The 23,805-nt window shown below is 36.5% G+C and overlaps 1 pseudogene; it reads right to left on the bottom strand.

The window, feature by feature from the left end:
- The window catches only part of LOC132426341 (trifunctional enzyme subunit beta, mitochondrial-like), an 87,142-nt pseudogene extending 75,484 nt beyond the window's left edge, over positions 1-11,658 (bottom strand).
- Between the last annotated feature and the right edge of the window lie 12,147 nt (positions 11,659-23,805).

Genomic DNA, 23,805 nt, shown 5'->3' with positions numbered 1-23,805 from the left:
AGTTCACTAGTTTCCCCAGAGGGCAGGCCTTCTTGAAAACAGAGTGCTCTGGAGTATTTAAAAATGGTTCCTTTTCCCCTGCCCCTGCCAGAAGCCCAAGGGGATTTTTCTCTAAATATTTGCTCTGAGAACCTGGTTGAGTTCCTTGTAGTAAATTTTATGATGTTGGGGGTGGGCCCATCTGTGGCCGGGTTCCCATTTTTTAGCTCTTTTAACTCTTTTGTGTGTGTGTGTGGTACGCGGGCCTCTCACTGCTGTGGCCTTTCCTGTTGCGGAGCACAGGCTCTGGACGCACAGGCTCAGCGGGCATGGCTCACGGGCCCAGCCGCTCCGTGGTATGCAGGGTCTTCCCGGACCAGAACACGAACCCATGTCCCCTGCATCGGCAGGCGGACTCTCAACCACTGCGCCACCAGGAAAGCCCTCCTTTTGCTTTTTAATGCTTATGTTAATTTTTAATTCACATTGAAAGCTTCGCATGTTGATTTCTATCAATTATTATTTGATGGTATATTTTCATTTATATCCAGTTTTGAAAGCCCCTTTCTGTCTGAAGACCAGATACCTGCATGTTATAATTTATATTTCCTGTTGTTTAATTTAGCATTTGTTTCTTTAATTTTTAAAATTTTAATTTTTAAAATTTATTTATTTTATTTTAAAAAAATTATTTTTTATTGGCGTATAGTTGCTTTACAATGTTGTGTTAGTTTCTACTGTACAACAAAGTGGATAAAGTATATGTATGCATATATCCCCTCTTTTTTGGATTTCCTTCCCATTTAGGTCACCACAGAACACTGAGTAGAGTTCCCTGAGCTATACACTGGGTTCTCATTAGTTAACTACTGTATACATAGTATCAATACTATATATATGTCAATCCCAATCTCTCAATTCATCCCACTCCCCCACCTTTACCCCTTGGTATCCATACATTTTGTTCTCTACGTCTGTGTCTCTATTTCTGTATTTCAGATAAGATCATCAATACCATTTTTCTAGATTCCACATATATGCATTAATATGTGATATTTGTTTTTCTCTTTCGGACTTGCTTCACTCTGTATGACAGTCTCTAGGTCCATCTATGTCTCTACAGTTGACCCAATTTCGTTCCTTTTAATGGCTGAGCAATATTCCATTGTATATATGTACCACATCTTCTTTATCCATTCCTCTGTTGATGGACATTTAGGTTGCTTCCATGTTCTAGCTATTGTAAAGAGTGCTGCAATGAACACTGGGGTGCATGTGTCTTTTTGAATTATGGTTTTCTCAGGGTATATGCCCAGTAGTGGGATTTCTGGGTCATATGGTAATTCTATTTTTCGTTTTTTAAGGAACCTCCATACTGTTCTCTATAGTGGCTGTACCAATTTACATTCCCACCAACAGTGCAAGAGGGTTCCCTTTTCTCCACACCCTCTGCAGCATTTATTGTTTGTAGATTTTTTTAATGACGGCTATTCTGACTGGTGTGAGGTGATATCTCATTGTAGTTTTGATTTGCATTTCTCTAATAATTAGTGATGTTGAGCATCTTTTCATGTGTTTGTTATCCATCTGTATGTCTTCTTTGAAGAAATATCTATTTAGGTCTTCCACCCAGTTTTTGATTGGGTTGTTTGTTTTTTTGGTATTGAACTGCGTGAGTTGTTTGTGTATTTTGGAGATTAATCCTTTGTCAGTTGCTTCATTTGCAAATATTTTCTCCCATTCTGAGGGATGTCTTTTCATCTTGTTTATGGTTTCCTTTGCTGTGCAAAAGCTTTTAAGTTGAATTAGATTCCATTTGTTCATTTTTATTACTCTCGGAGGTGGGTCAAAAAAGATCCTGCTGTGATTTATGTCAAAGAGTGTTCTGCCTGTGTTTTCCTCTAAAAGTTTTATAGTTTCTGGCCTTACATTCAGGTCTTTAATCCATTTTGAGTTTATTTTTGTGTATGGTGTTAGGGTGTGTTCTAATTTCATTCTTTTACATGTAGCTATCCAGTTTTCCCAGCACCACTTATTGAAGAGGCTGTCTTTTCTCCCTTGTATATTCTTACCTCATTTTAAATTTTTGCTCCTTTAATATATTTGAAATGTACCCTGGTGTATGATGTAGGGTGGAGCTCAAAATTTGAATAATCTGCATACTTTTTGAAAGTTCATTTTTCTGTTTATTTTTTTCTGATAGTTTAAAGGCCTGCTTTGTTAATTTCTATTTATAAATATGTTTACTTGACTTTTATATCAAATTAATATTTTTAAATTACTGTATAAATCTCCATTGAAGAGATGTCATCAAGCTCAGTAAAATTTATGTAAAAATTTTCCAGCTTTTTTTGTTTTTCAAAGTTATCTATATTTTAAAATCCAGTATGGAATCTTAAATTTCCATTTATTTTAATATGCTATATTATTTTCCACTTATTTTGATACAAAATGTTATTTTTCTTTATTTACAAGTATTTCCATTAATTATGTGAAGTCATTTTTTGTTATTCATCCATGTTTTCCTGTAATAAAGTCAATCCCATTTTTAAAAATACATGATGGGATTTAATTTATTATTTTATTAAGAGTTCTGCCTCACATAGGGGTAGGGTAGTGGAAGATACAAACTATTGGGTGTAAGAGAGGCTGAAGGATGTACTGTACAACACGGAGAATATAGCCAATATTTTGTAATAACTGTAAATAGAAAGTAACTTATAAAAATTGTATAAAAATTTAAAAAGTAATTAAAAAAAGAGTTATGCTTCAATATTGATAAATTTGCTTAGGCTATAGATTTCATATTGTTATTTTTTACAGGTTTGTTAGCAATTGTGAACATAACATGGGAAGCTTTTCATCTTTTCTAAGTTGTGCTTCTGTAACAGCAGTCAAATGTTTCTTCAGATGTTAAAGTATTATGCTGTTAAAATTGGCTGTAATCGTCACTTTTAATTATAGTAATATTTCTGAAAACTTTCTTTAATTTTATTTTTATTGTTTTAGTTATTTTTGAGTTTTCCTTGAGACAATATAAATTGTTGATATATATTTTATATAAAACAATCTACTCCTTTCATCATTTGTTACTGTAGAATTACACGTACAATTTATTTATAGTTAAATATATGGTTCTACACAGTGTCTGCAGGCACAACACATCCACACCTAGTAATACTACTCCAACCCTTATAAAAGGTGATGAGGAAGGCAGCCAGCTTTGAGTGGAGCCTCAAGCAGGAAGGTGTTGTTTTCTTTATTATGCCACCTAGAGATCTGTGTATTTTACTGACCATTTCAAGCAAACAGATCTTGATTTTTAAAATGAATTCTACAGTTCATATCTTAATTTTTATTAATGCTGCTCTCATTTTTTATTACTTTCTTTTGTCCCACTATCATTAAGTTCATTAATTAGTTTTCTAGGTTATTGATTTTAATACTCAGTTTTTTCATTTTTATATAGTAATACAAAATTTGCTGTTAATATTCCTCTGCTTACAAAGTATGTTATATGCCATATATTTTGAAACATGGTGTTCATATTAATATTTTCAAAATAATCCTCTTCTTCTTTGACCTGAGTGTTTCAAAAAAGTGTTTTTGTGTTTTGTTGATTTAAATATCCAAACAAAATTCTTCCTAAATTGATCTATAGATTTAGTGTGATCTCAAATAAAAATAGGAGCATTTTATTTTAGTAGGAAGCAGCTGATTTTACAATGCTCGGTGTTCCAATGGCAGCTTCTAAGATGTGTGAGCTCAGATAAAAGCAGATACAAACATAGGTTTAGACTTACAAGAGAAGTATTGGAGAGAAGTGCTTTTAAAGATTAAAGAGGAACAAGCAATTGAGGCTGGAGAGAGCCTTTAGTCTGTGATGCAGTTCTGACATTTGTGAAGGAGAGTGAGGTAATTAAAATTGGCGAAGAAGAAGCTCAGATTGTAACATAGTTTTATGAACATTTTGGCCAAAATAAGGGAGTCCTCAAGCCAAAGTCACAGTCACCTATTGGAAGAATTCCACATCTTGCAGGAATGGGCCTGCATTGTTCCCATTGCCATGCTCAGTCACCACTCACTGGAATGAGGCCAGGGGAAGTGAGGCCTCTGTGAGAAAGTGATTATAACTCCCAAAAGGTGGCTGCTGGGGCTTTTCACAGGCACTACAACCCAAGCCTTTTGTTGCACAGATCTACTTCTCTATGTAGATTTATGCAGTAGCTCCCTAGTTTCTATGACCTCTCTTCTTGAAAAGAAACATAGAAGAGCGAGTCTAATGGAACAAACTATAGCCTCTTTCACTGCATTTGATCTCTGGGTCACGACTGGTATTTATCCTATTTCTCCTAAACTATCTTTCCAAAATTCTCATCCTCATCACTTTGGTAGATCTTGGTAGATTTCCTGGTGCTGGGACCCAAACATTCATTTCTGATGTGTTTGGGCTCATGTTAATGATGCCCTTTTAAAACCAAGGTTGTTATCTTTGTCCATTTACGGTTATAATGGGTACAAGAAGTCCTAGAGTGGATCACCTGGGTTCCTTGCATGTTTCCTCCTGCCATCATTGTGCTAAGGCAGTCATGATGGTGATTTCTCTTAATTTTTGGTCCTTGGACACAAAGAGCTCAAAGAGATCTTGGCAATATTCTGTTGTAAGCGTGTGTTCTTTTTGGGGGCTAAGACCTTCAATCTTTGGAGGTCCACAGTTGTGGGAACACGGAAGCACAAAATTCCTCAATGGGTAATTGGGAATGATGGCTAGCAGGGTCTCCTCTGCTTCTACCCCCTGGTTTCCTAACCCATGTATCCATGTCTTTTAAGATAACGCACCATATAAATGTCACCCCAAAATTCATATGTTGAATCCCTGTCACCCAGTACTCCAGAATGTGACTGTATTTGGATATGGATTTAAAGAGATAACAAGGTAAAATTAGATTATAAGGTGGGCCCTAACCTAATATGACTGTTATCTTTATAAGAAGAGGAGATTAAGACACAGAGATTAAGTACACAAAGGAAAGACCATGTGAGAATATAGTGAGAAGGTAGCCATCTGCAGGTCAAGGAGAGAGGTCTCAAAAGAAACCAAACCAGCTGACATCTTGAACTTAGACTTTTAGCTTCCCAAACTGTGGAACAATAAATTTCTGTTGTTTAAGCCACTCAGTCTGTGGTGTTTTGTTATGGCAGCCCTAGCAAATAATACAAATGGTGATACTAATCTCTGTCGTTATCCTTGTTCATGCCATATTTTATATGATTTATTATTTTGACTAGGGAGGGCTGTTTCAGTGGTTTCTATTTGGTTTTCCATAGAGAGATAGCTCTTAATCCACACATTAGGGAACCAATCTGAGGTTTAAGCAAATTGCCAAGTATATCAATTTCAACTATATATTCAGTGACTGGAGAAATAACTCTTGGGTGGATCCATGGACCCATGGTTCCAATATGAGCAAAGATTCCATTTGTTACTTTATCCCATAAGCTCCCACTTTACCAGTGGGCCTGGTATGATGTTTTGGAGCTCGAGGTATCAATGTCAACTCAGAACCTATGCACAATAATCTGAAATGTCTCAGTATTATGCTTTCTCTTGAGTATAGTCACCTGAGTAAAAGATCATAGATTACTTTGAGGAAAGGACTAGTCGTTAGAGTTTATATTTGCCACATTACTATGGGTGACTGCCTCCCAGAGACACATACTTCTCTTTAGTTCATGGTTTCTGGATCTAAAATTTGAGAACTTAATGAGGAACCATAGCTTTTTATTGAGATGGCTTCCCTTAGTCTACTGCTCCTACATTCTTTCCTCTTTCTGGTTATACATGCTTAGTAGATTCTTGTTGGCTGTATGCTTGTTGCTCCTAGGGACTTCATCTGTGCTCTATCAACCATTTCCACAACTCCCTGTGGGCAAGTTTGCTTGTCTTTATCATGATTGTGGCCTGCTGGTTTCTAGTGTTAAAACTTTTACTACCCAGGCTTCTATTACTTTGATGACCTTGTCATTCTTATGAATATTAACAATTCCATCTCTGAATTCCTGTCTTCCCGTCATCTTGGTCTTCACAGGAATTCCACCACTGAACTTCGTAGTGGTTCTGGTGAATTTTGCATTTGGGCCTCCTGTGGAACATAGTTCTCTAGTGGTTTATCTGGACTTACATAGCATTTTCCCTCCAGCATTCCCACTTCCTTCAGCCTCTTTATTCTTTCAATTTGCACTCACTTGGGACATCTTTTTCTCTAGATTTCTAAGGGCCACTCTAATAAAGAGTTTTATCCATCCACTGATGTACTTGACAGATGTCCCCAAAAAGGTGACCTCAAATCAGTGAATTCTTGCTTAATGCAATCTTACATTTGCCCCCTCTTGATACAGCATTCTCAAACTCCAGTCCCATTGGTACTTCCCAAGTTCCTATGGGAGCATGCTAGCTAATTCTTGTAGCTCTTTTGGTGAATAATGTCTTTCCTCCAGTATGAGGCCCAGCATGTCCTGTGCAGTGTTGTGGTGGGATTTAACACTAGCTATTGTCTTGGCAATCAGAGGAGGTGGGGAGCCTTCTTTGGAATACCTGTTAATAGGGAGATGCCTCTGCAGTAGCTACCAACACTGGATGTGCTCTAGCTTTTACTAGAGCTTACTTTTTTACTTCTAAAAGATCTGAAGGCTCAGAGGGATTATTCAGAAGAGAACATCCCTACTGATTTCCGCATTTCATGTTTCAGGATCCCAGAAATTCCCAACCATGGCCTTGATATTAGCATGACATACCTGTTTGGCTGAACATTTAAATTTCATATATAAATGTCTCTGGAACTCCATGGCTCTATCAGTTCCTCAGGTCTTTCTGTCTGCTGTGTCTGCTTTCATCGCAGGAGATAAGAGGCCTCATATTTAGCTAATAACCTTTTGTGAAAGTTCCTCAACAGGCATCAATTCAGCATAAGAGTAACCAGTCAATTCCACTGTCCTTGTAGTCACAGGCACCCCGTATCTTTCAAAATGCTTCAAAAATTGCACCTGAAGGAGCATTTCCCTACATTAACAGGTTTTCTCAGGTCACCCTGGGACACGTTAGCTCTAGTAATTTGCCCATCACTTTTTACTAGGGACTCTCAATGACCACATACTAGTCAGAATGGCATCTCCTTGCCTGCCTGGTGGTGAGTGAGCCGGTCCCAAATCCCTATCCTGTTGCCTGTTTTGTAGACAAATCTTGGATCTTCTGAGAAACAGAAACAAAGATGAGATTACACATGCAACAGGTGTGTATTTGGAAATGACAATCAAGGACAACTATCAGGAAATCAAAGGAGGCAAAGAGAGCCTTCGGATACCGTGTAGGTTTTACATCAGTGAAGAAGAGAGAGAGGGAAGGGGGCCAGGTAGTCTGCAACAGAGCTCCAAAGCAGGTTCAGCCAGGATGAAGGGGAGTCCTTGAGCCAAAATCTCTAGTTGGAGGAGTCTCATGTCTCACAGGAACAGAACTGCATTAGGACCACCTCTCTGCACAGTCATTGATGGGGAGAAGTATTTGGAAAGGATGACCATAATATGATAGTGGTGATGAATCTGGAAAAGCAGCAAATGGGCCATCAATCAGTTATATTCTCTGTGGCATATTCTCATGGCTTCCACAGATGCTGTCTCATGTTCAGTGGAAAATTATTTAGAGTATCCCCCATTTTCCCAGAGGCTTTAATTCTCTCCAATTAAAGACATTTTGTACAGGCTCTGCTAGGCTTTTCTCTGCATACTTCCTGCTTTCTTTTGAAAAAAAGTTTGAGGTTCCTCTTTATGGTCTTTTTAAACCTGATCTAATAGGGCAAAATTCCTAGGGGCTTGGTGTAAGAAGTGGCGGCCTTTTTTGATTTTCACATTTATACAGACATAGAGGTTTTTCTTTTTTTTTCTTTTCTTTTCTTTGATCATTTAATTCTGGTTTTGGAAAGGAAGTTAGAGAACCTGTTCATATATTTATCTTACTCAGAAGTTCCCCTGATCCCTTGTTGAATCCACCAACTTATTCACTCTATGTGTCTAACTGGACAGTGGATCTTGTCCCTGCCCAAATCCTTGTAAATGCAAATGAATGAAATCTCTGAACTGAGGAGCTAATTTGTTTTAGGTAAGGTATCTGCTTGACAGTAATAAAGTAGTTGAATAGATAGATGAACAAATATAGTCAAAATGAACATTGGTTTGCAGAAAGATAACATAAGAGCATGATTCTATTAAACCCAGTAGAGGTATCTTTTCACAGTTAAGCTTTTCTGAACGATTACTTGTGCATATGTGAGTTAATACATTAATTTGGGAGTTATCCTGTCTTTTAGAAAGTTACTATGAGCAAATTAAATTAAATTAAATTAAATTCTTATTATTCATCTTTCAAAAGTGCATTTTATATGCCTGCATTAGAATGACCCCAAAGAAGAGCACAGAGAATAAGTCATTTTATCCTGAAGCCACTGGAATTGAAATAGTCACAAAAAGTTTGAATTTTTAAAAAAGTGTGCATGCATATTCTTGCAATGATATTTAGCTTAAATCATTTTAATATTCAGTCTGGCAAATATTTTTAAATAGAACCAAGGTTTTTTATTGAAAATGTATCTGTAGATTGGTGTTCTCTTCATATTTGTAATTCAGTGTGATTTCAGTGTTTGTAAGGTTTTGTTTTTTTTTAATTAAGAGAGTTGAGAAATTAAATAGAAGAAATAAAACAAAACCAAAAATTTTTTAAATCAAGTCCTAATTAAATATGAATACAGATTTTAAAAAATTTTATCATTTCCTCCAATATTTTAGAGTTGTAATAACCACAAGCTAATTTAACAGCATTTTAAAACTAATTTCTTTGTACTGAGTTTTTCCAAAGCATTAGACATAGTTTTTATGTAAACACACACACACACACATACACACACACACACACACACACACACACACACACATACACGCGCACAGAATTTCTTTGGCACACAGATATTAGCAAATGGTGTAACGCTTAACTAAATGACCTAGTACCTTTCACAGTTTTATCTGGCATGAGGGAGTTGAGAATAACCTCAGTGGACTCTTGGTAGGCACTCAACTCATAGTGACTACAAGTGCCAAGGAACTCTTCATAAGTAACCTAGTAGTCATCAGTGTTCCAAAGGCATACTTATTAGTAAACATATTACAGACAGAAAAGAGGAAATAGGTTGGAATCCAGCAAACTGCTTAATTAGAAGGTGATTATGGAAGCTTCTACTCTACATGCAATTTCCACATTTTCAGGGTTTTATTTTTATGGTTTATTTGTAAACAAAATGACAATGTGCTACATCAACATACTCTGCAAGGAAAAATGTATAGCAGTGTCTGGAAGCACTTAAAGAAATAAGCTATTCGTTTCCAAATATTTGACAGTAAAATTTGCTAGGCACCTTAAACTATAAAATTGTATTTAACGAGTTTGTAATTATTCTCAATGACAGAACAAATGAAGAAACATAGATGAAAGCAAGCAATACTTTTAGAGGGACTATCCCATAATTATTCATATACTATTAGTAACTGATATAGAAATTTAAGGTATCTCATTAATTAATGAAAATGATTATTGGCCTAGAAGAAAAAAATTAACAGTCAACGTAAAACATTATGCAAGGTTGTACTTGAATTTTACCTATGCCATTTTAAAATTGGTTTTATATTTGTTAAGAACACTGTTCTGTTTGTCACTTATATCTTCCTATGTTTAGTCTCAGCTACTTCTGTGGTCAAAAAGCTCTATTATCATAGCTCCAGTTGAGAGTTCTCAATATTACAGCTTTTAAAAAATCGGAATAACTAGAAAATAGAATATCTTATAGGATAGAAATCATTTTTGGTCCTCTCTGGATAGTCTAACCTACATAATCTAATTTTTGATTTCAAGGTTTTATTACAGGGGGATTTTCCCCTGTGGACTTCCTGAAATAATCTAAATAAACAAGAAGTTCAATTTTTCAAGCATGGAAAACCAAGTTTTCTGTATATTTCTTGTATCTAACATATGCTCATAAATTCCTTAAGAACTGTTTCATTGACATTTGAACTTTAAATTGTTTCTAAATATCATTTATATTCACTAAATTTATCTGTGTATTTCAGCTTCTACAAGTACTTGTGATCATAATTCTGCTTAGCACACCCATGTGGGACAACATACATATATTAATAATTAAAACTTTAAGTTCAGGCTTTTTGTGTGTTCATATACTCATCAAAATAATCTTTCAAATATACCAATGCTTCAGTGTTTATGAACAATATAACTCTAAAATGAACAGAAAAATACTGGCGAATAAACTTCATTATCCATTTTTATCACAACTTTGCTGCCTTTATGGCTGCTATTTACCCCTGAAATGAGGATGCTCAGTGCATTGAGCATGAAAAAAACTATTAAAATTATTCCGTGTGATATTAGAGTTCTCTTTTGTGGACCTGTACTTCTGACTGTGCTTGAAAATTTCCAAGTTTTAGAACAGCTGCTCAGATTTTATTACTAATGTATTGGAGATGCTTAACCAGTGCACCTCACTTTGCTATTGTACTGTCTTTCTTGTGGACTAACAAGCCATTAACATTGGGAATGGAGAGCTGTGGTCCTCTTATGAAATTATGTCCAAACTAGGTTTTCAAACAACCCTAAAAGCATCCTCTTGTTTTTAAAGAATATTAGTTTGTTTTTTTCTTCCTTCCTTTCTTCCTTCCTTCCTTTCTTCCTCTCTCCCTCCTTCCCTCCCTCCCTCCCTTTCTGTCTTTGTCTCTCTTTCTCTTTTCTTTCCTTCTTCACTCCCTCCCTTTCCTCCTCTCTCTTCTTCTTTTCTTTCTTTCTTTCTTTCTTTCTTCTTTCTTTCTTTCTTTCTTTCTTTCCTTAATATCTTACTGAAAACCTCTTTTCTAAAGAGTACAAAAACATAATACCTGCGACTTACATATAGGAGGTAATAAAAATTTAACATTTAAAAACTATGGCTCTGAATATGGTATTTTATGACTTTGAAGTGCTGCATGTTATTGAGTTGACTGCTTTAACATAGAGAGGCAAGAAACCCAATAGAGAAAGTATTTGTAATTGTGTCCTCTGTAAAAGACATTCATGAGCTTCTTTCTTAACAGGATATTTTATGAGCAAAATAAATAATTCTTCTTTACAATGCAGCAGGTTACTCATTTAACTTAGATATGAAAAGCTGATTATACAGGCTTTCCTAAGTTCAAGTACACACAGACTATTTTGTTAAGAGACTAAGTGGCCACAAAGTACGTTACACAGGGAATAAACCTCTTTAGCCATATAGCTGAGAACAAAGGATACGTATCACCCAATGCCTAAAATATGTGTTTTCATGTTGTTCTCCCTAAGTACAATCCTTACAGTCAGCCATTGTGAACCTGCTCTCTATAGCATGCTTTAGAGACCCCCATTTTACCTTCCACTGGCCATCACCCTTTCCAAAGTGAGTAAACTGTAGGGGCCAAGGAGACATGCTTACCTGGAACCTGTTGTTTCCCCCCTCCTTCACCATGGAACTTAGACCCTGGAATTATCTCTAGTTCCTCCATAGTCCTTTTCCCCAACACTACACAGAGCTGATTTACTGCTACTGTGCTCATCGCTAGGCCCTAATGGTGGACCTAGACTTCTGTAATTGCCTAAGGGGTTGTGGATAGAGCTTGGATGTGAGAGCTAAGATCCTTCTTTTAGTGAGGGAAGGTGCAAGGACTGGGGGGAAGAGAAGAGGACACACTGGGTGCCTACATTTGTACTCTTGACTTGGTCCTGCAAGTGTAGTCATTAGGGGTGGGCTTAATCTCCCTTACTAAGTCTATGAATGTCTTGAAAGACCAAAACAAAAAAAAATCCTAATTATCTTCATATCCCAAAGCCTAGCATTTTTTTTTTTTTATTCTTTAATAGACTTTTTCCAACCTGAAATAGCAAACTTCTCGTCCTTGGGCAAGATCTGACCTGTAGAATTTTTATGTTGGGTCAGCACAGTATTTAAATTTTATTTTGAATAAATATTTAATATTTGGGAAATTCTACACAATAATCTGGCTTCTCAGAAAAAAAAATCTGAAAGACATTAGTCCTAGCCATGTTCCCAAATACTATCTGCAAAGACCAACTTCTTCCTCACCCTCAACAGATCTTCTGTCGTTTTGTCTAGTTTTTCACATGGTTTTTCTTACAACAATTTCAATGTTGTGAGTCAACTGCCTGGATCCTTTAGGCATTTGAATATGTCACATCTGCAATAAACATGTATGAAATAAATGAGAAATTAAAACATAGAAGATACTACTATGTCAGTATTAAAATTCTATATTAAATTTTAATAATTTAATGATTATTATTTTTTTATTTAAATTCATAGGCCAGTATTAAAATTCTGAGTATCTAGGAGTTGCTATTAAAACAGAACTCCCCTGTGAAGAGAAATTGATTTGTGCAAATGAACTTGCACTAACTCTGTATCTATGAAGTTTAATTCTTAAATTTTGTGAAAAATTATCCATAGTCTCATTAGTCTTAACTCCCAAATGTTAAAAGTCCCTATTTCAGCCCAGAGGCCTTAAAGATGGTGGAGGAGTGAGACGTGCCAATCACCTTCCTCCCCACAAATACATCAAAACTACATCTACATGTGGAACAACTCCTACAGAACACCTACTGAACACTGGTACAAGACCTCAGACTTCCCAAAAGGCAGGGAACAGATGCCCTCAGGAGACCTACATGCAGATGCAGGGCCCAATCCAAAGCTGAACCCAAGGAGCTGTGTGAACAAAGAAGAGAAAGGGATATTTCGCCCAGCAGCCTCAGGAGCAGCAGATTAAATCTCCGCAATCAACTTGATGTACCCTGCGTCTGTGGAATACCTGAATAGACAACAAATCATCCCAAAACTGAGGCAGTGGACTTTGGGAGCAACTATAGACTTGGGGTTTGCTTTCTGCATCTAATTTGTTTCTGGTTTTATGTTTATCTTAGTTTAGTATTTAGAGCTTATTATCATTGGTAGATTTGTTTATTGATTTCGTTGCTCTCTTCCTTTTTTATACATATATATTTTTTTTCTTTTTCCTTTTCTTGTTGATGTGTATGTGTATGCTTCTTTCTGTGATTTTGTCTGTATAGCTTTGCTTTTGTCAGTTGTCCTATGGTTCTGACTGTCCTTTTTTTTTTTGTTTTTGTATACTCTTTAGACCTTGGTATCATTAGTGGATTTGTTTTTAAGTTTGATTGCACTCTTCTTTCTTTCTTTTTATTACTTTTTATTTTTAATATTTTTTTTCTTTTTTAATAACTATATTTTTTAATAACTATATTTTATTTTATTTATTTATTTTTTCTTTCTTTCTTTCTTTCTTTTTCTCCCTTTTCTTCTGAGCCATGTGGCTGACAGGGTCCTGGTCCTCTGGCCGGGTGTCAGGCTTGAGCCTCTGAGGTGGGAGAGCTGAATTCAGGACATTGGTCCACCAGAGCCCTCCCAGCCCCATGTAATATCAAATGGCAAAAGCTGTCCCAGAGGTCTCCAACTCAATGCTAAGACCCAGCTCCACTCGACGACCAGCAATCTCCAGTGCTGGACACCCTATGCCAAACAGCTAACAAGACAGGAACACAACCCCACCCGTTATCAGAGAGGCTGCCTAAAATCATAATAAGGTAACAGACATGCCCAAACACACCACTGCCCACCAGAAAGACAAGATCCAGCCTTATCCACCAGAACACAAGCACCAGTCCCCTCTACCAGGAAGCCTACACAACACACTGAACCAACCTTAGCCACTGGGGGCAGACACCAAAAACAATGGGAACTATGAACCTGCAGCCTTTGAAACGGAGACCCCAAACACAGTAAGTTAAGCAAAATGAGAAGACAGAGAAACACACAGCAGATGAAGGAGCAAGGTAAAAACCCACCAGACCAAACAAATGAAGAGGAAAGAGGCAGTCTACCTGAATTCAGAGTAAGAATAGTGAAGATGATCCAAAATTTTGGAAATAGAATGGAGAAAATACAAGAAATGTTTAACAAGACCCTAGATGAACTAAAGTGTAAACAAACAATGACAGAACAACCCAATAAGTGAAATTAAAAATTCTCTAGAAGGAATCAGTAGCAAAATAACTGAGGCAGAAGAACGGATAAGTGACCTGGAAGATAAAGCAGTGGAAATAACTACCCCAGAGCAGAATAAAGAAAAAAGAATGAAAAGAATTAAGCACAATCTCAGAGACCTCTGGGACAACATTAAACACACCAGCATTTGAATTATAGGGGTCCCAGAAGAAGAAGAGAAAAATAAAAGGGACTGAGGAAATATTTGAAGAGATTATAGTTGAAAACTTCCCTAATATGGGAAAGGAAATAGTCAATCAAGTCCAAGAAGGGCAGAGAGTCCCATACAGGATAAATCCAAGGAGAAACGCGCCAAGACACATATTAATCAAATTATCAAAAATTAAATAAAAAGAAAAAATATTAAAAGCCGCAAGGGAAAAGCAACAATTAACATACAAGGAAATCCCTGTAAGGTTAACAGCTGATCTTTCAGCAGAAACTCTGCAAGCCAGAAGGGAGTGGCAGGACATACTTAAAGTGATGAAAGGGAAGAACCTACAACCAAGATTACTCAGCAATGATCTATTTCAGATTTGACGGAGAAATTAAAACCTTTACAGACAAGCAAAAGCTAAGAGAATTCAGCACCACCAAGCCAGCTATTCAACAAATGCTAAAGGAACTTCTTTAGGCAGGAAACACAAGAGAAGGAAAAGACTTACAATAGCAAACCCAAAACAATTAAGAAAATGGTAATAGGAACATACATATTGATAACTACCTTAAATGTAAATGGATTATATGCTCCCACCAAAAGACACAGATTGGCTGAATGGATACAAAAACAAGACCCGTGTATATGCTGGCTAAAAGAGACCCACTTTAGACCTATGGACACATACAGACTGAAAGTGAAGGGATGGAAAAAAATATTCCATGCAAATGGAAATCAAAAGAAAGCTGGAGTAGCAATTCTCATATAGGACAAAAAAGGCTTTAAAATAAAGACTATTACAAGAGACAAAGAAGGGCACTACATAATGATTAAGGGATCAATCCAAGGAGAAGACATAACAACTGTAAATATTAATGCACCCAACATAGGAGCACCTCAATACATAAGGCAAATGGTAAAAGCCATAGAAAGGGACATCGACAGTAACACAATCATGAGAGGGGACTTTAACACCCCAGTTTCACCAATGGACAAATCATCCAAAATGAAAATAAATAAGGAAACACAAGCTTTAAATGATACATTAAACAAGATGGACTTAATTGATATTTATAGGACATTCCATCTAAAAACAAGAGGTTACACTTTCTTCTCAAGTGCTCATGGAACATTCTCCAGGATAGATCATATCTTGGGTCTCGAATCAAGCCTTGGTAAATTTAAGAAAACTGAAATCATATCAAGTATCTTTTCCAACCACAGCACTATGAGACTAGATATTAATTACAGGAAAAAATCTGTAAAGAATACAAACACATGGAGGCTAAACAATACACTACTAAATAACCAAGATACCACGAAGAAATCAAAGAGGAAATCAACAAATACCTAGAAACAAATGAGAATGAAAACACAACAACCCAAAACCTATTGGATACAGCAAAAGAAGTTCTAAGAGTGAAGTTCATAGCAGTACAATCCTACCTCAAGGAACAAGAAAAATCTCAAATAACAACCTAACCTTACACCTAAAGCAATTAGAGAAGGAAGAACAAATGAACCCCAAAATTAGCAGAAGGAAAGAAATCATAAAGGTCAGATCAGAAATAAATGAAAAAGAAATGAAGGAAACAATGCAAAGATCAATAAAACTAAAAGCTGGTTCTTTGAGAAGATAAACAAAATTGATAAACCATTAGCCAGACTCATCAACAAACAAAGGCAGAAGACTTAAATCAATAGAATTAGTAATGAAAAAGAAGTACCAACTGACACTGCAGAAATCCAAAGGATCATGAGCCGTTACTACAAGCAACTATATGCCAATAAAATGGACAACCTGGAAGAAATGGACAAATTCTTAGAAAAGCACAACTTCCAAGACTGAACCAGGAAGAAATAGAAAATATAAACAGATCAATCACAAGCACTCAAATTGAGACTATGATTAAAAATCTTCCAACAAATAAAAGCCCAGGACCAGATGGCTTCACAGGCAAATTCCATCAAACATTTAGAGAAGAGCTAACACCTATCCTTCTCAAACTCTTCCAAAATATAGCAGAGGGAGGAACACTCCCAAACTCATTCTATGAGGCCACCATCACCCTGATACCACCACCAGAAAAAGATATCACAAAGAAAGAAAACTACAGGCCAATATCACTGATGAACATAGATGCAAAAATCCTCAACAGAATACTAGCAAACCGAATCCAACAGCACATTAAAAGGATCATACACCATGATCACGTGGGGTTTATCCCAGGAATGCAAGGATTCTTCAGTATACGCAAATCAATCAATGTGATAAATCATATTAACAAACTGAAGGAGAAAAACTGTATGATCATCTCAATAGATGCAGAGAAAGCTTTTGACAAAATTCAGCACCCATTTATGATAAAAACTCTTCAGAGAGTAGGCATAGAGGGAACTTAGCTCAACATAATAAAGGCCATATATGACAAACCCACAGCCAACATCATTCTCAATGGTGAAATATTGAAACCATTTCCGCTAAGATCAGGAACAAGACAGGGTTGCCCACTCTCACCACTATTATTCAACATCGTTTTGGAATTTTTAGCCACAGCAATCAGAGAAGAAAAAGAACTAAAAGGAATCCAAATCAGAAAAGAAGTAAAGCTGTCACTATTTGAGGATGACATGATACTATATATAGAGGATCCTAAAGATGCTACCAGAAAACTGCTAGAGCTAATGGATGAATTTGGTAAAGTAGCAGGATACAAAATTAATGCCCAGAAATCTCTTGCATTCCTATATACTAATGATGAAAAATTTGAAAGAGAAATTAAGGAAACACTCTCATTTACCATTGCAACAAAAAGGATAAAATACCTAGGAATAAACCTCCCTAAGGAGACAAGAGACCTGTATCCAGAAAACTGTAAGATATTGATGAAAGAAATTAAAGATGATATGAACAGATGGAGAGATATGCCCTGTTCTTGGATTGGAAGAATCAACATTGTGAAAATGACTCTACTACCCAAAGCAATCTACAGATTCAGGGCAATCCCTATCAAACTACCAATGGCATTTTTCACAGAACCAGAAAAAAATTTTCACAATTTGTATGGAAACACAATAGACCCTGAATAGCCAAAGCAATCTTCAGAATGAAAAACGGAACAGGAGGATTCAGGCTCCCTGACTTCAGACTATACTACAAACCTATAGTAATCAAGACAGTATGGTACTGGCACAAAAACAGAAATATAGATCAATGGAACAGTATAGAAAACTGAGAGATAAACCCACGCACGTATGTCACCTTATCTTTGATAAAGGAGACAAGAATATACAATGGAGAAAAGAGAGCCTCTTCAGTAAGTGGTGCTGGGAAAAGTGGACAAAAAGCTACAAAAAAAAAAGAAATTAGAACACTCCCTAATACCTTACACCAAAATAAGCTCAAAATGGATTAAAGACCTAAAGGTAAGGCCAGATACTTTAAAACTCTTAGAGGAAAACATAAGCAGAACAGTCTATGTCATAAATCACAGCAAGATCCTTTTTGACCCACCTCCCAGAGAAATGGAAATAAAAACAAAAATAAACAAATGGGACCTAATGAAACTTATAAGCTTTTTCACAGCCAAGGCAACCATAAACAAGACAAAAAGGCAACCCTCAGAATGGGAGAAAATATTTGCAAACAAAGCAACTGATAAAGGATTAATCTCCAAAATATATAAGCAGCTCATGTAGTTGAATATCAAAACAACAAATAACCCAATCACAAAATGGGCAGAAGACCTAAATAGACATTTCTCTAAAGAAGATATACAGATTGCCAACAAACACATGAAAGGATGCTGAACATCACTAATCATGAGATAAATGCAAATCGAAACTGCAATGAGGTATCACCTCACACCGGTCAGAATGGCCATCGTCAAAAAATCTACAAAGAGTAAGTGTTGGAGAGGGTGTGGAGAAAAGGGAACCCTCTTGCACTGTTGGTGGGAATATAAATCGATACAGCCACTATGGAGAACAATATGGAGTTTCCTCAAAAAACTAAAAATAGAATTACCATATGACCCAGTAATGCCACTACTGTGCATATACCCTGAGAAAACTGTAATTCAAAAAGAGTCATGTACCACAGTGTTCATTGCAGTTCTATTTACAATAGCCAGTGTCCATAGATGCTGTGTCCATAGATGAATGGATAAAGAAGATGTGGTGCATATATGCAATGGAATATTACTCAGCCATAAAAAGAAATGAAATTGAGTTATTTGTAGTGCAGTGGATGGACGTAGGGTCTGTCATACAGAGTGAAGTAAGTCAGAAAGAGAAAAACAAATACCATATGTTAACACATATATATGGAATCCAAAAAAAAAAGAAAAAGGTTCTGAGTAATCTTGGAGTAGGACAGGAATAAAGACACAGACATAAAGAATGGACTTGAGGACACGGGGAGGGGGAAAGGTAAGCTGGGACGAAGTGAGAGAGTGGCATGGACATATATACACGACCAAATGTAAAATAGATAGCTAGGGGGAAGCAGCTGCATAGCATAGGGAGATCAGCTCGGTGCTTTTTGTCCACCTAGAGGGGTGTGATAGGGAAGGTGGGAGGGAGACACAGAGGGAAGAGTTATGGGGATATATGTATAGCTGATTCACTTTGTTATACAGCAGAAACTAACACACCATTGTAAAGCAATTATACTCCAGTAAAGATGTTAAAAGAATAAGTCCCTATCTGAGATTCCTAATCAGATAGTTTTTGAAAGAGAAACATGAAAATGTCTGCTTTGTATCTGAAACCAACTCTCTCTAATTTGAATTTCATAGTTCTCTAAAGGACTGTTAGAACTTTGTGCCTCAAAAAGGCATGAAGTCATAAATACATTTTTCCTTTTCAAAATATCACTTTACCCCATTGGTCTAAAAAAATTTATTGTTAATATTTTTCTTTTCAGTACCGAATGCTAGGTAATTTATGACAGAACCAAATGCTAGGTACTTTATTATGTATGGATTTATATTTCATATTTCAGTTATCATGGTAACTTTGAATGTGTTAATGTGATGGCCTTTATTACAAATGAAATAGTCTACCTTTATATCACATCTCTTCTTTGAAGAAGTATTTTTCTATAAAATATGTAATAGTTCATCAATGATGGCATTTGTATTATAGTTGTGGCTACCAGATAGGGAAGGAAGAAATACATAGGGAAGATATTTCAAAATAAACAATAGTCATTTTGTTCTGTGTGTGATAAGAAGATAAAATCAGAGGATGGCTAAATTTTTACAACTGAAATTCCAACCACTTGTCTATCATGAACTTCTCCAAATTCCCTTCCCAATGCCATCAGATTAGTCTTTCAAATATACTACTAATTTTGGAAAGAAAACATTATATTCTAGTTGAATTACTCAATACAAGCAGAGAAGATAGGCTAAATACAATTAAGGGCCTATATCTAAACCTTAAATATTTATTCATTTATTTATTTATGGCTGCCGTGGGTCTTCGTTGCTGCGCGCGAGCTTTGTCTAGTGTGGCGAGCGAGGGTTACTCATTGGCAGTGCGCGGGCTTCTCATTGCGGTGGCTTCTCTTGTTGCAGAGCACAGGCTCTAGGTGCGTGGGCTTCAGTAGTTATGGCACGCAGGCTCAGTAGTTCTGGCTTGCGGGCTCTAGAGCACAGGCTCAGTAGTTGTGGCGCATGGGCTTAGTTGCTCTGTAGCATGTGGGATCTTCCCAGACCAGGGATCGAATCTGTGTCCCCTGCATTGGCAGGCGGATTCTTAACCACTGCACCACAAGGGAAGTCCCTAAACCTTAATTTTATGCAGGTATTTTACAAAACCTCAGCTATGCATCCTAAATGGTTGGGTTCCAAAATATTAGATTTGAAAGCTCTTCATTGGTTATATTTGGTAATATTTCATGCAGCTCTCTTCTGTACTCCAGGTAGAAAATTTACCTAATGTGGAGAATCCTAAAAATCTTAAGACCCCACCGCATTATGTATTTCCCTTGTCTGTCCAACTCTAGCATTATCCTCCTTCCTGGACAGCTGTGGAATATACCTGTGTTCACAGCACATTTTCTTGGTTGCGAGCTTCATTCTGAATTGAAGCCACAGTCTGCAGTGAGTCTCCCAAAGACATGGGGGTTTTATTGATCTGGTTTTCCTTCATGTTATCTTTCAATTCTTGATGACTTGACTTTCAGTGAATCAGTTTAAAGCTTACTTCTGAGGCATGAGAATTCAGTGACAGCTTTCACTGTTGTACCCTTTATGAAGAGATTTGGCTGCATGTAAGATACAGTTTAGTTGTCAGTCCTTAGCACACAGCTGACATCTTAAAATGATCCATAATCTGTTACAGGATTACTCGTGTGAGAGCTCCTACATGGAGTGTACAGCCTGCTGGGATGTCAGTGTCAATGTTTTACTCTGTACATAGGTAACAGCAAGTGGTCTTGTGATTTAAGGGACAAGGTCTAGAAGTGACACTTTTAGAGAGCAAAGCTATTATAAAAAATTGGGCTGAAACAAATGGCATAACCATCTACAGAGGTACCTTTTCCAAAGAGATTGTTTATAAATATGTTGTTTAGAAAACTTGGTGAAACACCTAATATAATCAATTGTAGATCAAATTTGGAATATAGAGGCAAATGCAATCAATTACAGTTTGTGGGTTGGAATAAAGATGTACGAATATACTGTTACAAATGTTTAGTGGGATAAACAAAACTTATTTTTAGGTTCTTCCTAGGAATAACTCTGGGAGATGTAAAGTATTTTCAGAGTTTCCAATGGCTAGCTCTTTAAACCAACATAATAATATTCTGAATTAGTTCATGTAGTAGAAGAATTGGAATTAATGTATAGCTTAGAAGATATTGGGTGTATACTACAGACAATGCACAATCTTTGGTATTATTTTATCATGGGAGTAACTAGGGCTGCTACTAAATCTACTAGATGGCTAAGGCTTCAGAAAAATAATTTTTGAAGGTCGTTTTCTATTGAAGAGAAGTCCAAATTGCAAAAGGAATGTCAGTTTCTCTTTGGGCATGTCTCAAGACTAATTCAGGAGAGCACAACATCACGACTTTGATTGGAGGCAATCAAGGACATCAATTGGAAGGACTGTTTGGTACTGCAGAGCAATAATCTCAAAGTCCCTTGAAGGAGATACAGATAGTCTCCCCTGGGGGACTGAAAACCATCTGCAAGAGATATAGGGTGAATACTCTGAGTGCCAACAATAGAAGCTGCAGAAGATAAAAGATGTTTTTTTATCCACAGGTGCTGTAAACTAACGGTAGCCCATATCTTTGGCCAACAGATGGGCAAGAGCCTTAGGCCTCCCAGGTCTAAGGAAGGTACTGAAAGGAATATTGTAGGAAATGATATGTTTGTTGTGAATATTACCTAGCATCCATATTCCCTCTTCCTCGTCCTAATAGATAACTTGAAATTCAAGTGTCTAAGGGGAGGTTGTACTCTCAGCTCTAGGGTTACAACTTTTTGGTCTAAGAATAAACCAACCCCAAGATATTGGGTCTGTCATGAAATACAATATAATTCTACCTAAATATATGAAAGTACTGTCTTGCCAAATGTAAACAAGGCCCTGGTTGTTACTCTCAACCATCCTAGAACCTTGAAGAAAAACTACTTAATGAAAAAGTTGACAATTTGGGAAGCAGAAAAGAAAGATACAAAGAACTTGGCTTTTAAATAATGAAGTTGGGCTTATGAATGAATCCATGTGAAGCCAGCACTAGCTCTCATTTCCCTCTCCCTATTTATTCTGAGTAGGATTTGGGTAGTGCAGGTTTATCCTAATTGGTAATATCATGAAGTGGAGTTGGAGAAGAGTAAAGTTAGGGGCAAGGAGACCAGTTAAAAGACTATTGCTATTATTTGGATTAAGGGCTTGGACTGCATGATGCAAACTATGGTATTGGAGAAATTAAATTAAACCTAATATGTTATAAAACCTTGAGCCTTAAAACGATCCATAGTCTGTTACAGGATTACTCACCCTAGACCTCCTACCTGGACTGTACAGCCTGTTGGGGTGTCGGTGTCAATACTGTCCTCTGTATATAGGTATCTAATGATAAGCAGTTGTGTGTTTTAAGGGACAAGGTCTAGGAAATGGCATTTTCAGAGAACAAAACCATTATACTGAACAAATGGTATAACCATCTACCAATCAAAACAATTTAATTTATTGTGTCGTCACTGTGTTAGACACTGCTGTCATTTTGTCTTAATTCTTACTGTCTCAGCAGGAATTATTCTCATTTTACAGATGAGGAATCTGAGACTCACTAAGTTTAAGCAAGTTGCAAAAAATCATGTGCCTAATAACTGAAAGCACTCAAATTTAATCCCAAATTTGTTTAGCTTCTAAAAACTGTGGTCTTTCCATCATATTGAGTATAATATTTTGTGTTTACATTGTCATATTTTTTATCACCAATCTCATAATATGCAACACACGTATACTGAGTACCAGTTGATGACAAGGGCATAAACTTTATTATTATCTATCTATTCTTTGATGCTTCTACTCTGAAACAAATCCTACTAGGTTGGAAAAGAGCCAATGCAAACATCCAGTGCCTTCAAAATCAAACTGAAAATTCCAATACCATCTATTAAAATACAGATTTTCTAAATTACACAGAAATTAGGAGCTGAAGTCATTGAGCTCCAGATTATCTAAAAATTTTCCCTAAATTTAGAAAATTTATCAGTGTTTTGGAAGATTTTAGTAAAATGCTTCTTGTGTGTGTGTGTTTGTGTATGTGTGTGTATAACGGAGAAACAGAGCGAGACAGAGACAGAGACAGAGATTGACCTAACCAAAGAGTTAGATGCACTCCATGCACCCCCAGTTTCTCCAGATTCAGAAGGAGTTGTTTGCTCTTCTCTCTGTGAACTGTCTTCATATGGTACATATATTTTTGTAGAAATACAACCCCTCCAGTGAGCACCCTGTTTTTTCCTCTTTATCTAGAGCAAGGGCTTGCAAACTTTTTTGTAAAGAGCCAGATATTAAATATTTTTGGTTTTATGGACCAGATGTTCTCTGTCACGACTATTCAGCTCTGCCATTGTAATGTGAAAGCAGCCATATATAATATGAATGGAGTGGCTGTGTTCTAATGAAACTTTATTTACAAAAACAGGTGGCTGGTGAAGTTGGCCCATGGGTCGTAATTTGCTAACCCATGATTTAGGGCATCACTATGTTATTTGTCTTCTTTTACCAGTTCTGAGTTATCTTGAAATAAAAGTTCAGTATAAAAAAATCAGGAAATCAAATTATCCTGAAATAAAATATTTGGGAATAAATTATTCTGAAATATATATTTGTTCTATTTACTAATTTTTCAAACTGAATTTCAAACCCTCACTGTCTATCCTTAGCATATTTCTTCTATCCCTTGTCTCTACAAACACCCCCCCCAGTCTGATATTG

The sequence above is a fragment of the Delphinus delphis genome, chromosome 5 (assembly GCF_949987515.2).
Source record: "Delphinus delphis chromosome 5, mDelDel1.2, whole genome shotgun sequence".
Taxonomy (NCBI): Eukaryota; Metazoa; Chordata; class Mammalia; order Artiodactyla; family Delphinidae; genus Delphinus; species Delphinus delphis.
Note: the sequence above shows the minus strand (reverse complement) of the source record. Positions and strands in the feature narration are given on the sequence as shown.